Source organism: Odocoileus virginianus, chromosome 4 (genome assembly GCF_023699985.2).
Source record: "Odocoileus virginianus isolate 20LAN1187 ecotype Illinois chromosome 4, Ovbor_1.2, whole genome shotgun sequence".
Taxonomy (NCBI): Eukaryota; Metazoa; Chordata; class Mammalia; order Artiodactyla; family Cervidae; genus Odocoileus; species Odocoileus virginianus.
The window spans coordinates 18405287-18429302 of NC_069677.1; the positions used below are offsets into that span (position 1 = coordinate 18405287).

The window sequence follows — 24016 nt, forward strand, 5'->3', positions numbered from 1 at the left end:
TGAGAGAGTTGCAGACAAATTAGAGTGTCTCAAATTGAGGACCCAGCTCAGGGTGGTATCTGGAAGACAGTTGCTTTAAAAACCATACAGAAGAATGCATATGTTTAATTTGAGGGGCAAAAAATAAAAACAAGCAAGCAAACTATAGAGGGTCCTAATACTGATTATGGGTCACAAAACACAGGAAGAGAGATTATTTTAATTCAATGGGAACAAAACACTGTCAGTAACATTTTATTTAGATCTTTTGACAATAGAATTATTTCCCTCAAAGAACAATTAGTCCCAACATCAAAAAGGAAAAGTGAATCTGTTGAGTGTGTTGAAGAAAAGATTGCACTTCTAATCTCTTAGATGAGAGAACTAGTAAGGTTCTAAACCTTATTCTCTTAACAAAAATTGAAAAGTATATATTGCTACAAACTTATATTCAAATATACAGTGACTTGTTTATATCATCTGTCATATGTTGATCAAAGTTATTACCATGTGGAACTTTTAAAATATAAAACACACTCCTTAGTGTGGTTGCCAGACACATTGGACAAGTTAAAATAAATTTTCATTTGATAATGCCCATCTTTGCCCTAAAATCAATTTATATCTTATTACCTAAACAAATACACTAGTTGAATAAGACATACATGTAATATGTGATACAATCATTAATCTCTTTTGCTTCAGAGTTATTCTCTTATTATACTTGCTCACAAAATTATAAATATTTTCATTCTAAACGGGAGTAGATAGGTATAGGCACGAATTTAAGTCCTAATCAAGACTATTTTATTTCTTAGCAGATTTCACTTATCTCCCTAGTTACTACCTCCATATATTAAATAATAGTAATTTACTCTTACCTCAGGCAGATGGTTCTACAGTAATCATTTTTCTCTTTTTAATTAATTGTTTTCTAGCAAAAAAGTATATAAGTTTAGTTTTCTTTGTCTTTTTAATAATGAATTCAAATTGAGGGAGAAGGGGATGACTTACAAGTGACTTTGAAATTCTTCAAACACCAAATTTCTTTTCCTTTCCTTTTAAATTTCAAATTAGGAGGTATATTGAAGGCTTCAGTGTTTAGGAATCAGAAATATATTTTAAAATATACTCTGTATTTGTTTATGAAAATAAATATTTAAATACAGGTTAAATATATATTTAAAATTTATTGAGTACTTACCATGAACCATATACTGCTCTAAGGTGTTTTACATGTATCAGCTTACTTAAAATCATCACAATAATTCTCTGGGGTTAATTCTTTTATTATATTAATTTTGAAAATAAGGAAACTGAGATATATTTAAGTTAGTCAACAGATTCAGTTTGGTTCAGAGGTCAGATTCCTGTCCCTCACTTTTTACTGATAAAGTGCATTGTGCCAAGAGAGTGACAAGTGACAATTTTAGCTGGAATGACAATAGGCTTTAGCCATAAAAATTAGGAATTAGCTTTTCCTTTTTGTTTTTGAAAGCTATTTATGACTACATGCTATTTTTATTTTTATATTTTCACAAATTAATTTCACATCCAATCTTGTTCTCTTTCTTTCATTTTCTCTCTCTCTGTTAGACACACAAACACATACTCTAGCATTTTTAATGTTTTAAAACGTTGTGACTGGAGGTGAGTAGATATTTAGCAGAGGCAAGCAAGTTACCTTTTTCTTCACATAGAATCTTTACATCCCATGGCCTCTACAAAACTGGACTTTCGGCTGCCAGCATGACTTAATTTAGGAATATCCCACAGGTTTTCCCTTTGCATATTAGAAGTAAGATACTCACTGGAAAAATTACCCCTGGCTGCCATTTGGTCTTCCATGGACTGGCATAGTTGGGATTGAAGAGTAAGACTGTCTCCGGTCCTGTGCAGGTCCTGGACAAGTCTTATATTTTCTGGGCTTCTAGTTCCTCATTTGTGAAATAAGGAGCTTTTTTCAAGTGACCCCTATTGCATTTTCCAGTTTTCAAATGTCTTTGACTTACTAAGTCAAGTAACTGCTTATCTGCAAATGTGCTTACATTGACAATACAGTGTAGGGTGTTCATTTCCACAAATATTTCCTTAGAGTCTCTTGTGGACCAGGTCCTTAGAAAGTCAAAGTGTAGGATAAAGAGTTTGTATGGGACAACCCACATCCTCAAGTAACTTAAGGTCTTGCAGAGAAGAGTGTTAATTTGAAAAATAATGGCATTTCAATGTGATTAGTGCTATACAAATAGTATAAGAACAGTTTTATGGAAGCATATTTTAAACATGATTTGAGAGATTTACCTTCTGTCATATTATTTTAGTTGCCAGGGTGCCTGAAGAGTGACTGACAGGTCTCACCCTAACATTAAGTATGTGCACACATGTTTTCTGAATAACGATGTATCTTACCATCTGCAAGCTAAGATTAGAAAAAACCTTCAAGGTCCATGCTATTATGATTGTAAATGAACAAAAGTAACTTTTTTAACATTCAAGATCCATATCTTTCAGGGTCCACTGATGTAAAAAAAAAATGAAGCTATAAAGTCCATTCTTAATATATCTTACCTACAATTATCACCATGAACTATTTTCTTGAATAGAAATAAAATGTGCTTAGCCTTCTTCTTTTATATTTTTTAGTATATTAAAAAAAAATCTGTTTTTTTAAAAAAATGTCCTTGGCTATGCCACCCAGCATGTGGGATCTTAGTTCCCTGACCAAGGATCAACCCGGTGTCCTTCACACTGGAAGCATGGCTTCTTAACCACTGGAACACCAGGGAAGTCCCTAAATACTCTTTCTTACTCTTCACATTGAGCCTTTGTTTCAACATTTGTGAATCTTGCTCATTATCTGCAATAAATTCTCACTCACTAGTCTGCAAGGTACTAGAATTCACTTATCTTCCAAAGTGAAGCAGAACTATATACCTCTCACTAAAACATACACTTTAGCCTTAAATCTAATTATAAATGTGAAAATGGTAATGAACTTGAACATAAAGTTGTGGAATTTGATTTTGCACAGTTGACAGTGAAAATCAAGGTTGTGAGCAAAACCATCTTTGTTCCCAGTCTGTCCCATAATACTTCCCAGTTTCACCCAGTCCTCTCTGAGCAGAACTGGGGCACTAAAATCTCATATTTAGTTTTTACTCATATTTAAAGTCTAGTATGAAATAACAACAAAAATAGGTTAAATCAATGGAAGAAAAATTACTTTCATTATTTACATAAAATAGAGTGAAGTAAAAATCACTCAAAATGATAAATATTGAAGTTAACTATTATTACATTAAAGATTACTTAATTACTTAATTAAAAATTAAAAATAATGTTTAGCTAGTTCAATTATTAAAAGTTTTAAAACACTTTTTCAAGATTCTGAGTTTGTTAAGCAACAAAACTTCCAATAACATGTATAATTATTTTATTCATGGATCTTTGAGCATAACCTTATTAAATAATTATGATTTATTGAATTTTGTCTCATTGAAGAAAAATTATCTATTTAATTATCTATCTGGTCATGATTATTTAAAACCTCAGGATCCCCCATCCCCATTCCTGTGAACCGAAGGGTGATATTTTGAGTAAGGAAAAGGAAATTGGAACAAAGACTAGCTCATTTCCATATTACCAAAATAGGTGTCTAGTAATAATCATAATAGCCATTAACATTTATTTAATTCTTCCTCAGAGTCAACACTCTGCTGATAGTGTCAAATTCCTTGTTTCATCTTCAAGTAGTTTTAAGAGATGGATATTATTAGTAGTAGTCATAAGTTTCCAAAGCACTAACTTTTCTATGGAATGCTTAAATGCCTTAAGAGAGGTCACAGCTAGTAACTGGTAAGTGGTGGGGTGGAGGGAGTGGGGGAGGATTCAAACCTGATGTGTTTACAGCCTATATTCTAACTACATATCATAAGCCTCCTAAATATAAATAATTTCTACTCACCCCTTAAACTAGGGCAAGTTACCTAGAAAGTATCTTTTCGTTCTTTCTTTTCTTTTGAGAAACCTGCTAGGATGAAGAAAGCATCTGCAGAAATTAAGAGAAAGTGAATGGAAGAGGATATACTGATTACATATGTGTATAAAAATCTCCTTTTAGAAACAGGGCTGGATATATTAAGGGAGGAAAAATTGGAGGTAGGGCTGTAGAATCTGGCCCAGTGTCTGTTTACTTTGGTCCAAAGAACTCAAGATCCCAAGGAGAAAGCTCTCTACAAATGCAAGGGCTATTGGTATATCAAACTACTCTGAAATGTGTCTGTTGGAAATGTTTTTCGACATTTAATGTCTTAACATTAAAGTTTTATTGATTGAATTAACTCAGGAAGCAAAAATTGATTTTTAATTTAGGACTTTTTTAAGCTCATTTAAAAATACTGATTCTGGGATCAAAATATCTTAAAAAATAGCTTTTACTTTCTCAAAAACCTTGTTTTCTCTATCAACATGCCCTTACTGGGGCAGAGAAAAAACTTTGACTTTCCAAATACTTATTTTAAAAGATAGGTTTGCACCTACTACAAGAAGGAATTTGCTTCTAAGGACCCTATAAATAGGATAAGTAGATTTAAGTTAATACATGGAAACAAATGTAAACGGTGGTTTTATTTCTGGAATATTGCTCATATCTCCTAATAAGAAGAATGAGTAACTTTCTGTTCTTCTGAGGTTCTATCAGATGCTTTTGACATACAAAACCCTTACCTGCCTTGAGTTTGGCTACCAGACCCAACCTTGCTCCTTTTAGGAGCATTTCCAGATCACTTCCGTTTTGTCCCCTCCACAACTTTTTATCCTTAGTTTTTCTGGTTTCTCAAATCACAAGTTAGTTTTGTTACTCATTGTCTCTGGTCACCTTGTTATTTGGAATGACTATTTTGGTTTTTAAATTTCATTAAATTTTAATCTTTGGTTCCTGACTTCTGGGATCTTTCCTCTATTTGCAAGTTATCAAGGTAAAAGTTTCCCATTTTGAGCTCTATTTCAGTTACAGAGAATGTGTCCTATCTGTAATCACCTTTCACACATACTCGATCTGACAAAGGGATAGAAGTTATTGTTTTCTTCACCAGCATGGAGTAAGATATGTGAAGAAAGTACAGGGGTAGGGTTTGGAAAGAACTGATGTGAAAAGCTTTAATTTATTCACTAAATATTAAGTTATAATTATGGAATTTAATTAGAATTATGGAACTGACTCGATGGACCTGAATTTGAGCAACTCCTAGAATTGATGATGGGCAGGGAAGCCTGGAGTGTTGCAGTCCATGGGGTCACAAAGAATCGGACACAACTGAGCAACTGAACTGAACTGAACTGAACTGATGGAATTTCATTTAATTCCATAACCAATTTGCCTTCAAAAAAACAGTCTTCTTACTTCTTATTACATAGATCTTATTAATAGAGAAACCAGGTATGGTTGTTTTGCACTCCAGACTTGGCTGAATTTCAGGGAGAAATGCAAATCATGAGCTAAATTTGTATCTTTACAGGTTTCACTTCTATCTGGGGATGTACATTTTAGATAAATTATGAAACAGGATTTCGTTCTGTGGTTTAAATTCTTATAATTAATATATTTTGGTCATGTGATAATAATACCTTACATTGGCCTTGAATTCCATCTTGAGGGGATGTGTCTTTTGGATAAACATTAAATAGAATACAGCACATCAATATTTTTGAAAAGACTAGATCCTCAAGAAGCTATAGTCTCCTATACACACGCACACGTATTTCTGTAGAAAGTGGATACAAATACTTATTCTGTAATACTGTAGGAATGATTAAATTTAATAATGTATGTAAAGCAAATGTAAATACTTAATATGTATTCAGTAAATGGTGACTATGATAATAGTTTCACATTGAATTGAATTTTATAAAATAGGTAGTATTTTGAGGTGGTTACTCTCAGTAATCAAATTATCTCATGATTTTTTCAATTGAGGACTCGAGACAAAGTGAAGATAAATGGTCAGCTCCAAAACACATACCCAATAAAGTGTAGAGATTGTTTTGAGCTTTGAGCAAATTGTTCTGTCTCTCAGATAATGTGCACATTGGAAAGTATCAGCAGAGAAATTAAATGGTTTGATTTATTTCTAACACACAGAGAAATTAAATGGTTGATCTTTTTCTAAGTAACTGCAAGTTAATGTAGGACTAGGCAGTGATGGAAATAAAGACACTCTGATGGAAGAGACTCTGGCGACCAAGGCAACTCTCTAGAGTTCGTTAAAGACAACAGTGCACAGTTCTGTATTGTCTATCAATGAATGTCTTCTGACTTAGCCAAGAGAGAGGCCATGCAGACTGAAACGTCTCTTTGAACTGAACTATTGTAACAAAAAATATGAAATGGTAACTATTCCTCTGTGCCTGAAGCATGATGAAATGCATATGTGGTACTGGGGTGAGGTATTATGAGATAAGATCCAGAAGGCAGATTGGCTCATTTAACAAATTCTAAAAAAAATTTCTCAACTATGTCCCAGAGCTAGGCTAAAGAAGCCAGTTCTGCACATGGGAAACTCAATCCAAGAGAAGAGAAAAATAAGCACACTCTTATAACACTTGCTATGGCTGCTGTAAATTCAGGGGGAACATGAAGGAAGTCACTTAATTGTCTTTGCCTGGAGGGTGGAGGATGGTTTCGTAACATAGGAGGTTCATGAGTTAAGATATGAAGGATATGTATGGTACTCAGCGATGAGAACCCCAGAGAGGTATCTGTGGGTGAAAGTGCGTGTTCTAGGGGGAAGGGGTATTATATTTGGGATGGAATATATAATAATTGCATAATTTCTTAATATCAGAAGTGGAAAATAAAAAATCTTAACAAGTAACAAGATGGCCACCTAATATTTAAGATAAATTTAACATACTTCTCTTACCAAGTCCATATTTAATGCACACTTGCCTCACGGCTATTATTAGAACATTTTATCACAGACTTGGGTTTTCAAACCAACCTATGAACTGATCAATAATCACAACTTGCTTATTTTCATTGAGCTACCTAATACACTCCATTCTGAAGTCAGGAGAACAGAGAAGTATGAGCTATATATAGTCGAAAGACTAAAAACCTCAGTAACTAGAACAGACATTTGCTTATTGGCACAGGTACACTGAAGGATGTTCTCTCCTCACATTACTAACATGTCAGGATTTTTAACAGATGTTATTAAGACACCACAGTAATGTGGAGATGTATGTAAGCTGAGAGCATAATCACTATGAGGACTGAAGGCTGATGATTTGACTGTGTTGAAATTACTCTGTTGCCCCTCTAATTTGTCACATGACTTAATGTCTAACTCCATTATATGGTTTTAAAAACCTGGGTTCTTGATGATTTCTTTTTCTTTTCATGAAGTGGATAATGATTTGTAAACTGACTCTTCATGTTCCTAAACCACTGAGCATTTAAAAAATTAGTTTCCATGAAATAGATGTGGTTTCAAAGGAAGTCTTGGCTCAAGCAGCTTCTGTTTGTGGACTTTGACTACCAGGATATCCACTGAATGAAAGATGGTGATTTCTAAATTATTCTATTTTTACTTTGATATCCTTTCTTAACTCTTTGGTTTTCTCCATGCTACTTCCCAGGATCTCCTTCTTGTTTGTCCTCATGATATGTTACCACTAGCAACTGTTATTACTGGCCCTCTTTTTTCCATCTACTACCAAATCTTAGGGTAAAAGTGGAAAAACCTTGCAAGTATAATTGCTTAAGGAGATATTTCCACACATATTACTAGGGGCAATCTTCAGCATTCTTTTTTTAATATGTTGAAACATGAAAGGCAGGTGAAAATTGAAAAATAACCTGGATTATTTAGCCTAAACTAAGCCAAAAAAATCAATCGTAATAATAAAAACACAACACTGGATTTTCCTGTTGCTCTTTTAAATGGAATTAATTCTCTTCATTTTCTATGAAAGATTAAACAAAAACATTAACTGAATGCTATTTGTACTAGGCACTGTGTTAGTGCTTTGAATATGATTAGAAAGTCAGAATAAACATTCTGCTCTTGAGAAATTCACCAGTTTGAGGGAAAGAGAAACACATATAGAAAAGATGATTTTTTAATAAGAATATTAGAATAATTCACATGAGGCAATGCTAAATTTCTGTTCTGGGGGTAGAAAAACAAATTTCTTTTTTACGTATGAGAGACTCACATATTTTAGCATAAACTGTCACTGAAGATTTAGATACATTTGGGACATGTCTGGAGATCAATAGTAGGGACTCATCTGGAAATTCTTCGCATGACAAACCAAACAGTTTTATAAGAAAGAACTCTGAGTAGCAGAGTGGGTTAAGATGTGTAAAAAAATTGGTTCAAATCTCTTTGGGAGAGGGGATTTTTTTCTTTGGCTTTCTCTTGTTAACATGTTCTTGAGTCTTAATGAGAGGAATAAGGAAAAAAAATAAGATCTGAGTCCCTAACTTTCTGCTTAGGGACAGTGCAGAACTTGGTAGATAGAACTTTAGCTATGGAGTCAGACTTTGAATATGAACTCTGCCATTTTCTATCTGTGTGCTCATGGGTAGTTTAGTTTATCTTTCAAAATTTTATTTTCCTCTTATTTAACATGGATATATATATATAGATTTCACTCGGTCAAGTCTGACTCTTGTGACTCCATGGACTGTAGCTGTCCATGGAATTCTCCAGGCAAGAATACTGGAATGGGTAGCCCATCCCTGCTCCAGGGGATCTTCCTGACCCAGGGATTGAACCCGGGTGTCCCACATTACCGGCAGATTCTTTACCATCTTAGCCACCAGGGAAGCCCGGAGATATCAATACTTTACCATATAAGCATGTGATGATGGTTAATATTCACAAAAACCTAATGAATGCTGAGTTTGCAGAGTAAATTATTTTAGGCAAGGAAATTAAAATAAAAGGAAAGTTAGATGTGAAACCTGCACTTTAGGGGAAATAATATTGATTTGGGGAATAGAAGAAGTACATGAGATAGCTTATATATATAGTCTCAATTAAGTCATGTAGGTGTATTATGAAGTCTACTGTTTTAGCACTGGTTAAATACCGTAGCCTTTAAATATTTGTTCAGTATTAATTTAGAGGAGATGCTTGACTATTGTGTCAGGGGAGGGATCTGGGCCAAAGAAGAGACGACAGCTGGTACTATTTCCAATCTAACTATCCAAAATAGACTATTTTTAAAAGGAAAAGATTGAGACACCTTTATTTGTCAAGGTCAAGTGCTGACAAATAATTTATCAGTTGCCATAGAGCTTGATAGTATGCTTATTTCAATTAGTGAAAGTAAAGTTGTGTCATATCATACTCCATATTCTGATTATGCATACATATTTTCCCTTATATATATTATACATTCCTATATATAAATTTAATATATAACACATGTATGAAAATAATGTAGAAAAATTTATTTGTGGAGTTGAATTAAGTATCACAAAGAGAGCATCTGTGTAATCATCACCCAGTTCAAGAAATGGAATATTACCAGCACCCATTCTACCTTCATTCACTATTTCGTGCCTGCCTCTGAGTAAACATGATGATAATACCAATTTCTAATACTACTCTTCAGTTTTTGAGTTTCATATAAATGGAAGTATATAGTATTAACATACATTATCCCTGACTGAGTTCTTTTGATGAATATTAGGTTGGTAATATTTAAATATGTTATTGCTTTTGGCTGTAGTTTATTTTCATTACCATATACTATACTAATATATAAATGTATTCTCAGTTAATAGCCATTCTTCTGCTGTTGGATTCTCCCCAGTTCTTGACCATTATGAATACTGCTGCTACGAGTAATTTTATATGTGTCTTTTTCATGCTTCTCTGTATGATTTTTAAAACAATGTAATAAAGTGGAATTCCTTTGTCATAAAGTAAGGACATGTTTCTTCAACTTTAGTAGGAAATGCCAAGAGTGTGTGCTTCAAATTACTTTGTTTAGTCATTTTCTATGGATATTCCAGAGCTTCCCTGGTGGCTCAGATGGTAAAGAATCTGCCTGCAGTGTGGGGGACTTGGGTTCCATCCCTGGATTGGGAAGATTCCCTGGAGGAGGGCATGGCATCCCACTCCAGTATTCTTGTCTGGAGAATCCCCATGGACAGAGGAGCCTGGTGGGCTACACTCCATGGGGTCACAAAGAGTATCAGACACGACGGAGTGACTAAGCAAGGATATTACGAGAGTTTTTGAAAGAAGGTATTTTCTACAGGTGTTGGGTGCAGTGTTGCAAATATTTCAGTTGAATCAAGTTTGCTAATCACATTGTTCAAATTTTTTCTATATATACTGGTTTTCTTTTTAAAATTTATTTTATCAGCTAGTGAATAACTTGCATTGAAATATCCCCTTATCATGTATTTGTCTATTTCTCTTCCATACATTTGTTATTTTTTGTCTCACAAATTTTGAGACAATAGCATTGTGTACAAATGTATATTTTTTGTCTTTATAATCCTAGTGGGTAACTTTTTACCATTTGATGTGTCTGACTTTATTTCTAATAATGATTGTTTTGTACTCAAGTTTGCTTTGTCTGATACTGATAGAACTTAGAAGCTTTCTTTCAGTTAGTGTTTGTATTCTATATCTTTTTCCAAATTTTTAACTTCAACCTTGCAGTACCTATATATTTCAAAAATGCTTTGTGGGACTTTCCTGGTGGTCCAGTGGTTGGGGGGCTCTGTACTTTCACTGCAGAGGTGTGGGTTTGATCCCTGGTGGGGGAACTAAGATCCTGCCATGCTGCATTATGCAGCCGAAAACAAATTAATTAATTGATTAATTTGAAAAGATTAGCTCTTTGGAGCTCTGTTGTAAAAAAAAACAAAAAACAGTAAAAAATGCTTTTTTTGGTAGGTTGTATATTATTATTTTCTGAGTCTTATTAAAAAAAATGAAGTCCCTCAGTCGTGTCCGACTTTTTGCAATCCCATGGACTGCAGCCTACCAGGCTCCTCCATCCGTGGGATTTCCCAGGCAAGAGCACTGGAGTGGGTTGCCATTTCCTTCTCCAGGGGATCTTCCCAACCCAGGGATCGAACTCAGGTTTCCCGCATTGCAGGCAGACACTTTACCATCTGAGCCACCTTAAATTAGAACACAGTCCACTTATAAGCACTAATCCTATTGATATAGTTGTTTTAAAATCTGTTATTTTCCTATTTGTTTTCTATTTATTTCTCCTCTCTCTTATCTTGTTTTCACCTTCTGCTTCTTTGGGGTAGAATACATATTTATCTGGTTTCATTTTTTTCTCTGTTAGGTGAAAGTTACTTTTTATCATTCTTTTTGTAAATACTTTAGGAATACAATATCCTTGACTTAGTCGAAATTAATTGGCACTTATACCTTAAAAAAAGAAGGGATATAAAACTTTTTAACTCCTTTTACCTTTACATTTCATCTATATGCAGTTGGTACATATTTTAATTTTCTTCTCTCTATATATCTAGCCTAAGACATTATTGTTTGATATAGTCAATCTTTATTTAGACTCACCTTGATATTGACTACTTTTATTGCACTTCATTCTTTCTTATATCTCTGATTTTCCATCTGAAATTATTTCCCTTCTGCTTGAAAAATGCTCCTTTGTAATTAATTTTATCTGTTGGGAAATATTCTCATAAATTTTAGTTATGTGAAGATAATTTTATTTCACATTAATTTTTGAATATGCTTGGTTTTTTTTTTTGAAGATGCTTGTTTCTATCATTTTGTTTTTCTGGGTACAGCAATCTAAAGTTTTATTTATTTTATTTTAGTACTATAAGAGTATATGTTATTGTTTTTATTTTATTTTATTACTTCTGTTGAGATTTCAGCTCTCAGTCCAATTATTGCTCCCTTGAAAATATTTTTTGTGTGTGTGTTTTTAGCTTCTTTTATGCTCTGTTATTATTTCAGGTTTTTAGGAATATCAGTAAAATGTAATTAGGTCAGAATTACTTTGATCACTTGGATCAATTACTTGGATCACTTGGATCAAACATACCTTCTTAACTTTTGTGTCATTTATCATTGGAGAATCGTCCTGTATTATCTCTTCACATATTGCTGCTGCTTTTGTTCTCTCTTCTCTCTTTCTGAGATTTCAGTTATACTTATCTGAGGCTGTCTCACTAGATCTTCCTTATGTTTTACCCAACTATTATGCCTTTTTCACTCACTTTGCTCAATGATTGATTAGGATTTATTTCTTGTGATTCACCTTCAAGTTCACTGATTCTCTCTTCAAACCTACTTATTCAAAAGATTTTGAGTTATGTTTTACTTTTTGTGTGTTTGGTTTTAACTTTTTCCTTTTTTTCTTATTTATTAGGGATATGTATGGGAATCAGTTGCTATATAAGAGTAAGGCTGCAGATAAAGACTCCATATTTTGCCTTATTGCTTATTATGGCAAACGCAAGCTCTGCTTTCATGAGAGTATTAGCGGGCAATTGGCACAAATTAAGTTAGTAAGGATAGGAAATTAGAAACCATTTTTATGATAGAAAAGTGTTATGATAAGAAAAATACAGAAAGCAAAGAGGAATGAAAGAGCCTCCTGATGAAAATGAAAAAGGAGAGTGAAAAAGTTGTTTGAAACTCAAACATTCAAAACACTAAGATCATGGCATCCAGTCCCATCACATCACGGCAAATAGCAGGGGAAAAAGTGGGAGCAGTGACATATTTTATTTTCTTGAGCTCCAAAATCACTGTGGACTGTGAATGCAGTTGCGAAATTAAGATGCTTGCTCCTTGGAAGGAAAGTTATGACAAACATGGATGGCATATTAAAAAGCAGAGGCATCTCTTTGCTAACAAAGATCTATATAGTCAAAGCTATGGTTTTTTCAGCAGTCTTGTAGGGATGTGTGAGTTGGACCATAAATAAAGCTGAGCGCCAAAGGATTGATCCTTTTAAAGTGGTGTTAGAGAAGACTCTTGAGAGTTCCTTGGACTGCAAAGTGATCAAACTAGTCAGTTCTAAAGGAAATCAACCTTGAATATTCATTGGAAGGACTGATGTCAATACTTTGGCCAACTGATTTGAAGAGTTGATTCATTGGAAAAGACCCTGATGCTGGGAAAGATTGAAGACAGAAGGAGAAGGGGACAGCAGAGGATGAGATGGTTAGATAGCATCACTGACTCAATGGACAAGAATTTGAGCAAACTCTGGGAGACAGTGGAGGACAGGGGAGTCTGGTATGGTATAATTCATGGGGTTGCAAAGAGTGGGACATGATTTAGCGACTGAACACCAACAAGGGGGCAGAGGCAGAAAAATCTAAGCTAGCTTGAGTATTCAAGAAATACTTCTCTAAGGAAGAGTAAGCTAACCAGTCATAAGAACGGACATGGGTGATATGTATTCCCAGGGATAGAAGCAATGTAAGGAAAATCTGAGAAGTGAGCATGTGGTCCATTTGAAAGTCCTGATATTCTCAGTCATTGACAGAGGTTATCATGAAGGAGTAAGTGGCTTCAGGATGTTAAAGAAGAAACATACAGATCATTACAGCCTCATTGATCTTGGTAAGAAATTGTTTTATAACAAAGGCAATAGCAGACTATTGAAAAATTTTAAGCACACGATAAAAGTGGTCTAGTAAGTGATTTGCAAAGATTGCACAGCTGGAAGGAGAATAAAGTAGAAGAGAAATACACTAGATACGGTAAAAACACTTACAAACCTTATATATAAGGGAGGAATGTTAGTAACAAATCAGAGTAGTGGAAGTAGGGACATGAAAAACTGGAATGACTTGAGAGCTATTTAAGAAACAAAATGACACGATGAGGTGGTTTGTTGGTAGGGTGGATACTGTGCCATTCAAATCCACTCTTTAGATTGTGCTGCTGCTAAGCAGCCCTAGCTTCAGCTGGGAAACTCTCCCTTGCCCAAGGTTGTACCCCTTCCTAGAGTGGCCACATCCAAAGAATAATCAGGGTAGGGATATAAATATTCATCCATGATTAACCATAGGATTGGGATGGAGCCAGCATCCGAACCCAGCTATTCCCTCTACGAGTCCTGTTTCCTTCTTTCCACCCCCATGCCCTCCCTTCCTTCCCATCCTAGTCACACTTCCTAGTAAACTTCTGAAGGCTAGTTTCTGCCTTAGAGTTTGCTTCCTGGGTTATGAGGCTGAAGAGTGTAGTGAAGAATGATGATTTAATAATAGACTTTTGTCTTGAAAACTTTCAAGATTTCTGTCTTGAAAACTGGATAATAGATAGATTATTTAATGAGATAGAGAATCCCAGAAAAAAAGAAGGTGTATATTAAAATGAAGTTTTAAGTGCCTATGTGACATCTCAGGAGTTATTCAGGCATCTCTTAGCTCTTCAGGTCTGCATTCTAGGAGAGAAACCATGGACGTTGAGAGTAAAGGAGGTAGGTAAGGGAATTAGAGAACTGACTAGTGTTGGAAATAACAATTAAGTGGATGGGAAAATAAATTGACTAGAATATGAAAACACAGCATAAGCTCTGAACTTCACTGTGAAGAACTGTAATTTGGCACTTTTTTTTTTTTTTTAATGTGAATTCTTATAAAAATGAGAGGAGTTAAGATGTCATGTCAGGCTAGTTCTTTTTAACATGAGATTTAAATTTCAATACTTTGGTAAAAATACCTTCTACCTTAGCACTCTCTGCCTGTCTTGAGCCCAGTTGAAGTGTTAAGCCCAGTTAAATGTTAAATCTGTAGTGCTCAGATTTAACCAGCGAAGAGGGACAAAGAAAGTACTTCAATTTATTTGACAGAAATCTTCTAACAACAAGAATGCATCCCAAAATAAATGTCTCTGGATGAAAAAAACATTACAATACAGTGGAAGTTTGATCCTGTATTTTAAGGTCAAGAGCATATTTTGGCTTGTGCTTGACTCTCAATTCAAAACATCTGTCTTTCTTAATAATGTGGTAAAATGGGTCATGTAAGATTTGGCACCAAAGGATTGACTCCCTAAAAGCCAAAAGAGAAGATACTCTTTAGGTGTTTCTTTGGATCTGCTTTGCTGAGAAAAAAAAAAAAAAAACTTTATACATATAAATATATATGTATATTTATATACATATATGTGTATAAATATATATATATATAAATATATATATAATAAATATAAATGTATATATACATACACACACACACCTTTGCTGCACTGAGAATTGCATGGTCTGAAAATTTTTGCTGCATAGAAAACTATCTCAGTCATTCATGACTTAATTTTTTATTGACCAGAAACTAGATCATAGACTCAATTTTCTAACCCAGGGAAAATAAAACAAGACCTGTGAATGAGAACTCTATCTGAGTGAATAGAATGTAGTTTTTCCATTTTATTTGAGAATATACTAGATACACAGAAGATAAAGATTGTAATTTTGGGTCAAATAGAAGCTCAGAACCAACACATGATATTTACTAACAAAAAGGTATTTATCTGCTACCATGGAAAACAGTGGACATAGATCATATTCTTCCAGTCTTGGAAAGTAGAGTCCATGCTGGGTAGTTTGTTTGCCCCTCCAGAACCTCTATACATCTTCCTCCGTTTGCACTTTGGCAGGGAGGCTGACCTCTAAGCTGTTGGTTCCCTGTTTTCTAGCATTCAGTTGATTGTGAGGGGTAGCTTGTCCTCCAGGAGATTTGGTGAATGGGAAAAAAGTATCTTCAAGGTTTTATCGCCCCAGTCAGTTTTCCTCAGGGGTTGTTGTGAGCTAGCTGTCTATCCAGCAGGTCACACCTGCCGAAAATTAGCCTTCCTGTTCTCTCGAAACTCACTTCACCTCTTTCCCACAGGACTCAGGATGGTGGCAGAACTCCACTGTTATCAGCCTTAGGAATTTGTGCTGTCCATTACGGTTTCCCTACATCAGACCCATGGCTTTGACAAGAATCTGTTTTGAAACTCTCCTCCATTTACTCAATTTGAAAGTGCCAAGTTTTGTTTTGTTTATTTTTTCTGCCAAGACTCTAGATTGAACTACTCAGATAAAGGTTAATACATTCTTCTTAATTGTTCTTCAAACCTCTTTAAAATATTGGCATTAAAAGTGGTATTTAATCAATCTTAAATGCTATGTTTAAAGTATTTTTGCAGTCCTCTAACTAGGTTTCAAAATAGAGTTGACCCTTGAACAACAGTGTCCACTTTTGAACTATTTGGTTCCACTTTTACTGGATTTTTTTTCAGTAGTAATTGCTACAGTACTATGTTGTTCATCCGCATCTGTGATTGGTTGAACTGAAGATGTAAAACTTCGGATAAGGAATCGCTAAGGAAGAGTGACTATAAATTAAAGGCAGATTTTTGATTGTGTGAAAGGTCAGCACCTATAATCTCAGCATCGTTCAAGGATGAACTGTATATACTTTCATTATAAATTCAGAATTTATTTTTTAGTGCTTACTTGGGTGCACATAACTTGGCAGAAAGATATATCAACCGTAACCAGCTCTCAAGATGCCGACAGTAGGATAGGAAACATGGAAAATATTGAATATTGTAGATGACAGGCTTTGGAAATTTAGCACACATTCTGTTGTTCTGATTTCTAATTTTATATTTGACTTTGTTTTCAGTGTTTCTTTTGATCTCATTTACTTTTAGTCCATGTTAGTGTTGCTTTATGTGCTTTTGTTTTTATATTTTTCTGGTTAATTTGGGCAGCTGTATTCTGATTGTAATTACTTCTTTATTTAAAACAGTTCCCTAGTTTAAAAAAAATTTGAACACTATCTACTGTTTCTTGCTTTAAAAGAACTAGAAATTTGTGTACATATATCTTCCTACCTCCTCTGCTTGCTTCCATCATCTAAATTTTTTTTGGTGGCAGGTTTGCAGGGTACATCCTCTTCAATAACCATCATTTTCAAAGCTGTTTAATATTATTAGTATTTAAAATAATTCTGTGCTTACACAGTTTTCTTTTGTAGCATAACTTCTCCCACTTAGAGTTATTTGGGATCATTGTTTATTGTGGTGGGTTTCGATACTAATAAATTTTAAGGGCTCTTTTTATACTCTAGAGATAGTTTTGTGCCATGTGATCAGTCGTGCCCAACTTTGTGACCTCATGGACTGTAGTCCGCCAGACTCCGCTGTCCATAAATTTACCAGGCAAGAATATAGGAATGGGTTGCCGTATCCTCCTCCAGAGCATCTTCCCGACTCAGGGATGGAACCCACATCTCCCGGGGCTCTTGCACTGCAGGCAGATTCTTTACCTGCAGAGCCTTCAGTGATGCCCATGTTGCAAATATCTCCTCCTAGCCTTTTCCTTTTCTATTAACTCTGCCTATGACGTTTGTCAGGCTTCCCTGATGGTTCAGCAGGTTAAGAATCTGCGTGTAATGCAGGAGATCCAAGAGATGCAGGTTTGATTCCTGGGTTGGGAAGATCCCCTGGAGGAGGAAATGGCAACCAACTCCTATATTTTTGCCTGGAACATTCTGTAGACCCAGGAGTCTGGCAGACTACAGCCTGTTGGGTCACAAAGAATCAGGCACGACTGAGCACAAGGCACATGGCACGACATCTGTCATGAACACAGCTTCTGAACTTTAAGCTAGTCAAGTTTATCAAATATATGCCTTATGATTTATATTTTTAAAATTAAAAAAGAAACTCTTCATTACCTTTATACTTTCGTTGTTCATATTTAGTTTAAAAATTCACCAGTAGGTCTTAGTGTCTTTTTTACTAGATAGTAAAACAGTATGCACAACACCATCTACTAAGGGGTACACATTTTCCTTTCTGATATGTACTTATAATAAATAAGGTTTACTGAGCACTTACCCTATGTCTACAACATTCTAAGTGCATAGTTCAACTAATTTTTATAAAAACCCTATAACAAAGACTTTAAAAAAATAGTAATGTATGTATTTTTAAAATTTCAGATTTATTGAGGTATAATTGACATATAAAATTGTAAGCTGTTTAAAAGATACACTGTGGTGATATGCAATACCTGCAAATCCTCCCATTTAGTGAAAGGATGTGAAAGGATTCCTCCCATCTAGTTATTTAACTACACCCATCATTTTACATGTTTACCTTGAGGAAGTGCCAAGTGAAATAAGCCAGACCCAGAAAGAAAAATAACTGCATGTTATCACTTTTATGTATAACATACAATTTTAAAAAAGTTAAATTCAGAAGGATAGAGTATAAAAAATTATTTGGTGGGACCTGAGGAAGGGGTGGGTAAAAGGGTACAAACTTTCAGGTGTAAGATGAATAAGGTCAATATGTTCTTTATTTCATATTGTTTACTTGTTTTATTGCTTTCCTTATCTTTTGGTTTAAACATAAATATAACTCACATCTGGAGAAGAAAATGGCAATCCACTCCAGTATTCTTGCCTGGAAAATCCCATGGACGGAGGAGCCTGGTAACTAAAATACACATTACTCACATGGTATATGTATTTCCTTCTTATTATCATCTGAATGTTCAACATCCAGACTTATTATTTGCTAAGTGGGGGAATGAAGGGGTGGAAGTGGGCACAGGGGGCAATGTCAGCTAGCATACATTTTTAGAACATGTTTCACATAATTTATGGATATATTCAATTTGAGTCAGATTACATTCATGAAGGTCATTATGTCTCACAGCAAACCCTCATAGAAGAGAATTCTCTTCCCTTACTTAATGATTATTTGTATCTTCTGTCACTTTAGTTTAGGGCAGCATAGCTGATTTAACGTGAAGATCACATCTTTGTGCTGCCCCTCTTTCAGGTTCATCTTCCCTAACACTCTGCTGAGTGGAAATAGTGACGTGACCCAACAGGACTTGCTTCTCTTCCATTGTGGCTCACTGATAGCTCTCATTTTCAAAACTAGTTATTCCAACAAAGAATCCTGATTATGTTATTTAGAAGCTTCTCACAGACTTTTAGTAAAATCTGTAAACTCCTTAATTCTAAAAGCAAATATTTGTTTTAATGTACTCCTATGATTTGCTTCAAATTCTGGCATTAGCATGAAATTTTGTGACATTTAACAAAATCTGCACTTTAGTTAATGGAGAAGACAATGGCACCCCACTCCAGTACTCTTGCCTGGAAAATCCCATGGACAGAGGAGCCTGGTAGGTTACAGTCCACGGGGTCACGAAGAGTCGGACACGACTGAGTAACTTCACTTTTACTTTTCACTTTCATGCATTGGAGAAGGAAATGGCAACCCACTCCAGTGTTCTTGCCTGGAGAATCCCAGGGACGGGAGCCTGGTGGGCTGCTGTCTATGGGGTCACACAGGGTCAGACTTGACTGAAATTAGCAGCAGCAGCAGCACTTTAGTTAATAATTCCCTTTTATTGTTACAAATATTTTCTAATTTTCTTTTATATGGTTTTTTAGATTCACCCAACATTTAAAAGTATATATTTAATTTTCAAATACATGGGGTTTTTAAAGTATTTTTGACATTAATTTCTCATTTCAATGTTTTCTTCTCTACAACCACCTTCTGTGTTTTTTCAGTCTTTTAACTTGAGGCTTTCAATGGCTAAGTGAAAGATCTCTTTTGGTAAATGTCACAGTGCACTTGAAAATATGTGGCTTATTTTCAAATATCTTCTGATATTGATTTCTAACATAATTCCATAATTTTTGAGAGTTTGATATTGAAACTCAACTAAAAATCTTAATTTATCTACTTAAAAATAATTGTAATATAAGGAAGAACTATATGTAACTTTGTTCTGTATTTTCCAAGTCTTCTGCAAATGTATTATTATACTTTTGTCATTTAAAAAATCAAAAGGAAAAAAAATCAAAAAGAAAAAGAGGGTACTTGATTATATTTGAATAAATATCCCCAGAAGGTGAACTGTTTCCTTTCTTTTTAGGTTATTTTCCTTTCATGCCTAAAATTCATTGTTTTAAAAATCTGATTTTTATTAGCATTCAAAGATAAATTTGTTGTTTTTCTCTTAATAAGTGAGACAATTGAAGATTATATGTTAGAAATTACGTTTTCTTTCAAACCTTTGTTTGATTTACCATATTTTAGTGAAAAAATAAGTGTGTTTCATTTAGTATTTGGTATACCAGAACTGGGTTTCCCTGATAGCTCAGATGGTAAAGCGTCTGCCTACAATGCAGGAGACCTGGGTTCAATCCCTGGTTTGGGAAGATCGCCTGGAGAAGGAAATGGCAACCCACTCCAGTATTCATGCCTGGAAAATCCCACGGACCGGGGAGCCTGGTGGGCTACAGCCCACGGGGTCGCAGAGTCGGACAACACTGAGCGACTTCACTTCACTTCATACCAGAACTAGAAGTTGAAACTTTATATTCTTGGGCATAACCACATTTACGTACAATTAGCGCAATTAGCCCACTGTTCTTGCCTGGAGAATCCCAGGGACAGAGGAGCCTAGTGGGCTGCCGTCTGTGGGGTCGCACAGAGTCGACACGGCTGAAGCGACTTAGCAGCAGCAGCAGCAGCCTAGCGTAACCTGTGGTGCAGTTGAAAGAACACTAGGTGTAGGAAATCTGTGTCCTATTCCCTCAGTTCAATTCAGTTCAGTCACTCAGTCGTGTCCGACTCTTGCGACCCCATGAACTACAGCACGCCAGCCTCCCTGTCCAACACCAACTCTCAGAGTTGACTCAAACTCATGTCCATTGAGTCCAGCCATCTCATTCTTTGTTGTCCCCTTCTCCTCCTGCCTTCAATCGTTCCCAAAATCATGGTCTTTTCCAATGAGTCAGTTCTTTGCATCAGGTGGCCAAAGTATTGGAGTTTCAGCTTCATCATCAGTCCTACCAATGAATGTTCAGGACTGATTTCCTTTAGGATGAACTGGTTGGATCTCCTTGCAGTCCAAGGGACTCTCAAGAGTCTTCTCCAACACCACAGTTCAAAAGCATCAATTCTTCAGCTCTCAGGTTTCTTTATAGTCCAACTCACATCCATACATGACTACTGGAAAAACCACAGCCTTGACTAGATGGACATTTGTTGGCAAAGGAATGTCTCTGCTTTTTACTATGCTGTCTAGGTTGGTCATAACTTTTCTTCCAAAGAGTAAGTGTCTTTTAATTTCATGGCTGCAGTCACCATCTGCAGTGATTTTGGAGCCCTCCAAAATAGTCTGTCACTCTTTCCACTGTTTCTCCATCTATTTGCCATGAAGTGATGGGACCAGATGCCATGATCTTAGTTTTCTGAATGTTGAGTTTTAAGCCACCTTTTTCACTCCTCTTTCACATTCATCAAGAGGCTCTTTAGTTCTTGATTCACTTTCTGCCATAAGTGTGGTGTCATCTGCATATCTGAGGTTATTAATATTTTTCTGGCAATCTTGATTTCAGCTTGTGCCTCATCCAACCCAGCATTTCTCATGATGTACTCTGTATATAAGTTAAATAAGCAGGGTGAAAATATACAGCCTTGAGGTACTCCTTTTCCTATTTGGAACGTCTGTTGTTCTATGTCCAGTTCTAAATGTTGCTTCCTGACCTGCATACAGACTTCTCAAGAGGCAGGTCAGGTGGTCTGGTATTCCCATCTGTTGAAGAATTTTCCACAGTTTATTGTGATCCACACAGTCAAAGGCTTTGGCATAGTCAATAAAGCAGAAGTTGATGTTTTGGGGGCACTCTCTTACTTTTTCAGTGATCCAACAGATGTTGGCAATTTGATCTTTGGTTCCTCTACTTTTTGTAAATCCAGTTTGAACATCTGGATGTTCACAGTTCATGTACTGTTGAAGCCTGGCTTAGAGAATTTTGAGCAATACTTTACTAGCTTGTGAGATGAGTGCAATTGTGTGGTAGTTGAGCATTTTTTGGCATTGTCTTTCTTTGGGATTGGAAGGAAAACTGACCTTTTCCAGTCCTGTGGCCACTGCTGAGTTTTCCAAATTTGCTGGCATATTGAGTGCAACACTTTCACAGCATCTTTTTTAAGTCCTATTCCTTAGATCTGCAATAAATGTCTGCATAACTAAATTATCCATTACCTTGTTCTAGGCCTTGGTTTTCTTATATAAAAAATAGAGAGTGGGCCAGATGGTATCTGATTCTTGTTCTTAAATCTATGAGTTTAGAGTGTAAATATACTATGAAATTAAAGAAGAAAATTTTTAAAAAGCTTTTTCATTATTTCCTTGAAAATTCAATGGCCATAATTTTTATATTGAGTGTGTGTACAAGATTTCAAGTTAGCAGGCAATTGCTTGGAACATTTAGCACACTGTTTTAGCTATCAAACTTACATGATGAGATTTTCCTGGAATAAAGTCTACCTAAACAAATTTCCAAAGCACACTATGGGATTCTAATCTGTGTCTATAAATTATTATACAGACCTAAGTGTTTAAGAGTCCAAGTTATTTTTACAAGTTGAATTGACATTCAAAAGTATGCCATGTTTGCAAGCCAGTAGCTCAATGAACAACTGCATACACATGATATTTTTAACTCCTTTTATTCACTATCCAGACCACCTAAACACTTATATCCTAAATGTGGTGCTTGACATTGTTATCCAACTTAGGAATCTTTAACTAGTAGAAATAACAACTGCCCTGGTAAAGACATAAAAGTTAAATGAGCTTCCTCATAAAATCATGTTCCAGGGTTGACATGGTCTTGTGGCATGCAGAGAGTTATCATATAAACTGACAAGCAAGACTAACTAGGTGTGAGGGATTGTTCCAAAAAAATTTCCAGCCCCAACCATTCTAGCTAATTGAAGAACAAAAATAGGGTAACCTCTCTTCTGTATCTAAAATTACAGCTTTATTGTTTGAAAGCTTAAGCAAAACCCGTGATCTGTGTCTGGTGCAATCATTTCAGAGTCACTGGAGGGGAAAAGAAAAGGGTGAATACTATACCAGGTACTTTTCTAGCTTCTCAAATATGGGATAAAATGATAATCAGCTAAAACAGACCTGGAATAGACTAAAACTGGCCTCTCCTCCAAGGAAATTTCCAGTTCGTGTTGCCCTAAGTGATAAACAAAATCAGGATAGTCTGGGAAGATAATTTTTGTCAAGAATTTGAGTTTTGTAGAAGTTCTAGTTAACTGTAAAATCATTGAGATTATTACTTTAATTGATGATGTTTAAAAGGATAAAGAGATATCCTCAAGGTCAAACACTAAGTAGAATAGTGAGAATTGCAACTATAACTTTTCTTGTATTTGGTGAGACATTCTTGGTCTTGATTTTTTGCCCCAAACCTGCATTAACCTGAGTAATTGTATGCTGTCCTGTTATTCCTTCAAGCCCTTTGTCCTGGTGCTTGCAGGTCACTGGCTGATATCTACATTGCTCTTTGAATGGGACTTGATATCAAATTTGGGATGTGGTACTACTTATCCATGTTCTTTCTCTAAACTCTGGATCCACCCTTGTCATGTAAGTCCTTCGACAGAAGAGACACAGACAAAAGAGATCTTCCAGCTTATTTTCTGCCATCAGGAAGGGACTCAGCACTAGCACCTCACAAAGGTTATTTGCTTTCACACTAAAGTAAGGAGACCCTAGGCTAGATATATAGCTATATTACAATGATATAAATCTAACACCAGAGGTACACATGTTGAAGAAAAAAAATGCTATAAATTTCAGCAAAATATATGAAAGGAAAAAGAAAAACACCACCCTTTTCCAGATTTCCATATACTTACAGAATAAATAGATAAAACAAATAAGATTAACAGATAAGGATTACAATAAATATAAAATGATCATTTCTCCTCTTCCAGAAATAGACACTTTTGAATTGGGTAAACTCAGGTTAATAAGTTAATGAAAAAAACTAAAAAAAAAAAAAAAAAACCAATTAAACACTGTTCTGAAGAATAGTTATAACTTTTACAAAGTTGAAGACGAAGTTAAAATATAACATTGTGTGTGTGTGTGTTAGCCTCTCAGTCATGTTCCACTCTTTGTGACCCCATGGACTGCAGCATGCCAGGCTCCTCTGTCCGTGGGA

General features: G+C 35.3%; 1 non-coding gene across 1 annotated transcript; it reads left to right on the plus strand.

Annotated features, from left to right (window-relative positions):
• Positions 1 to 20128: 20128 nt before the first annotated feature.
• On the plus strand, positions 20129 to 20200 carry TRNAC-ACA (transfer RNA cysteine (anticodon ACA)). The gene has a single exon. It is a non-coding gene; the product is annotated as a tRNA-Cys (tRNA).
• The last annotated feature ends 3816 nt before the right edge of the window (positions 20201 to 24016 follow it).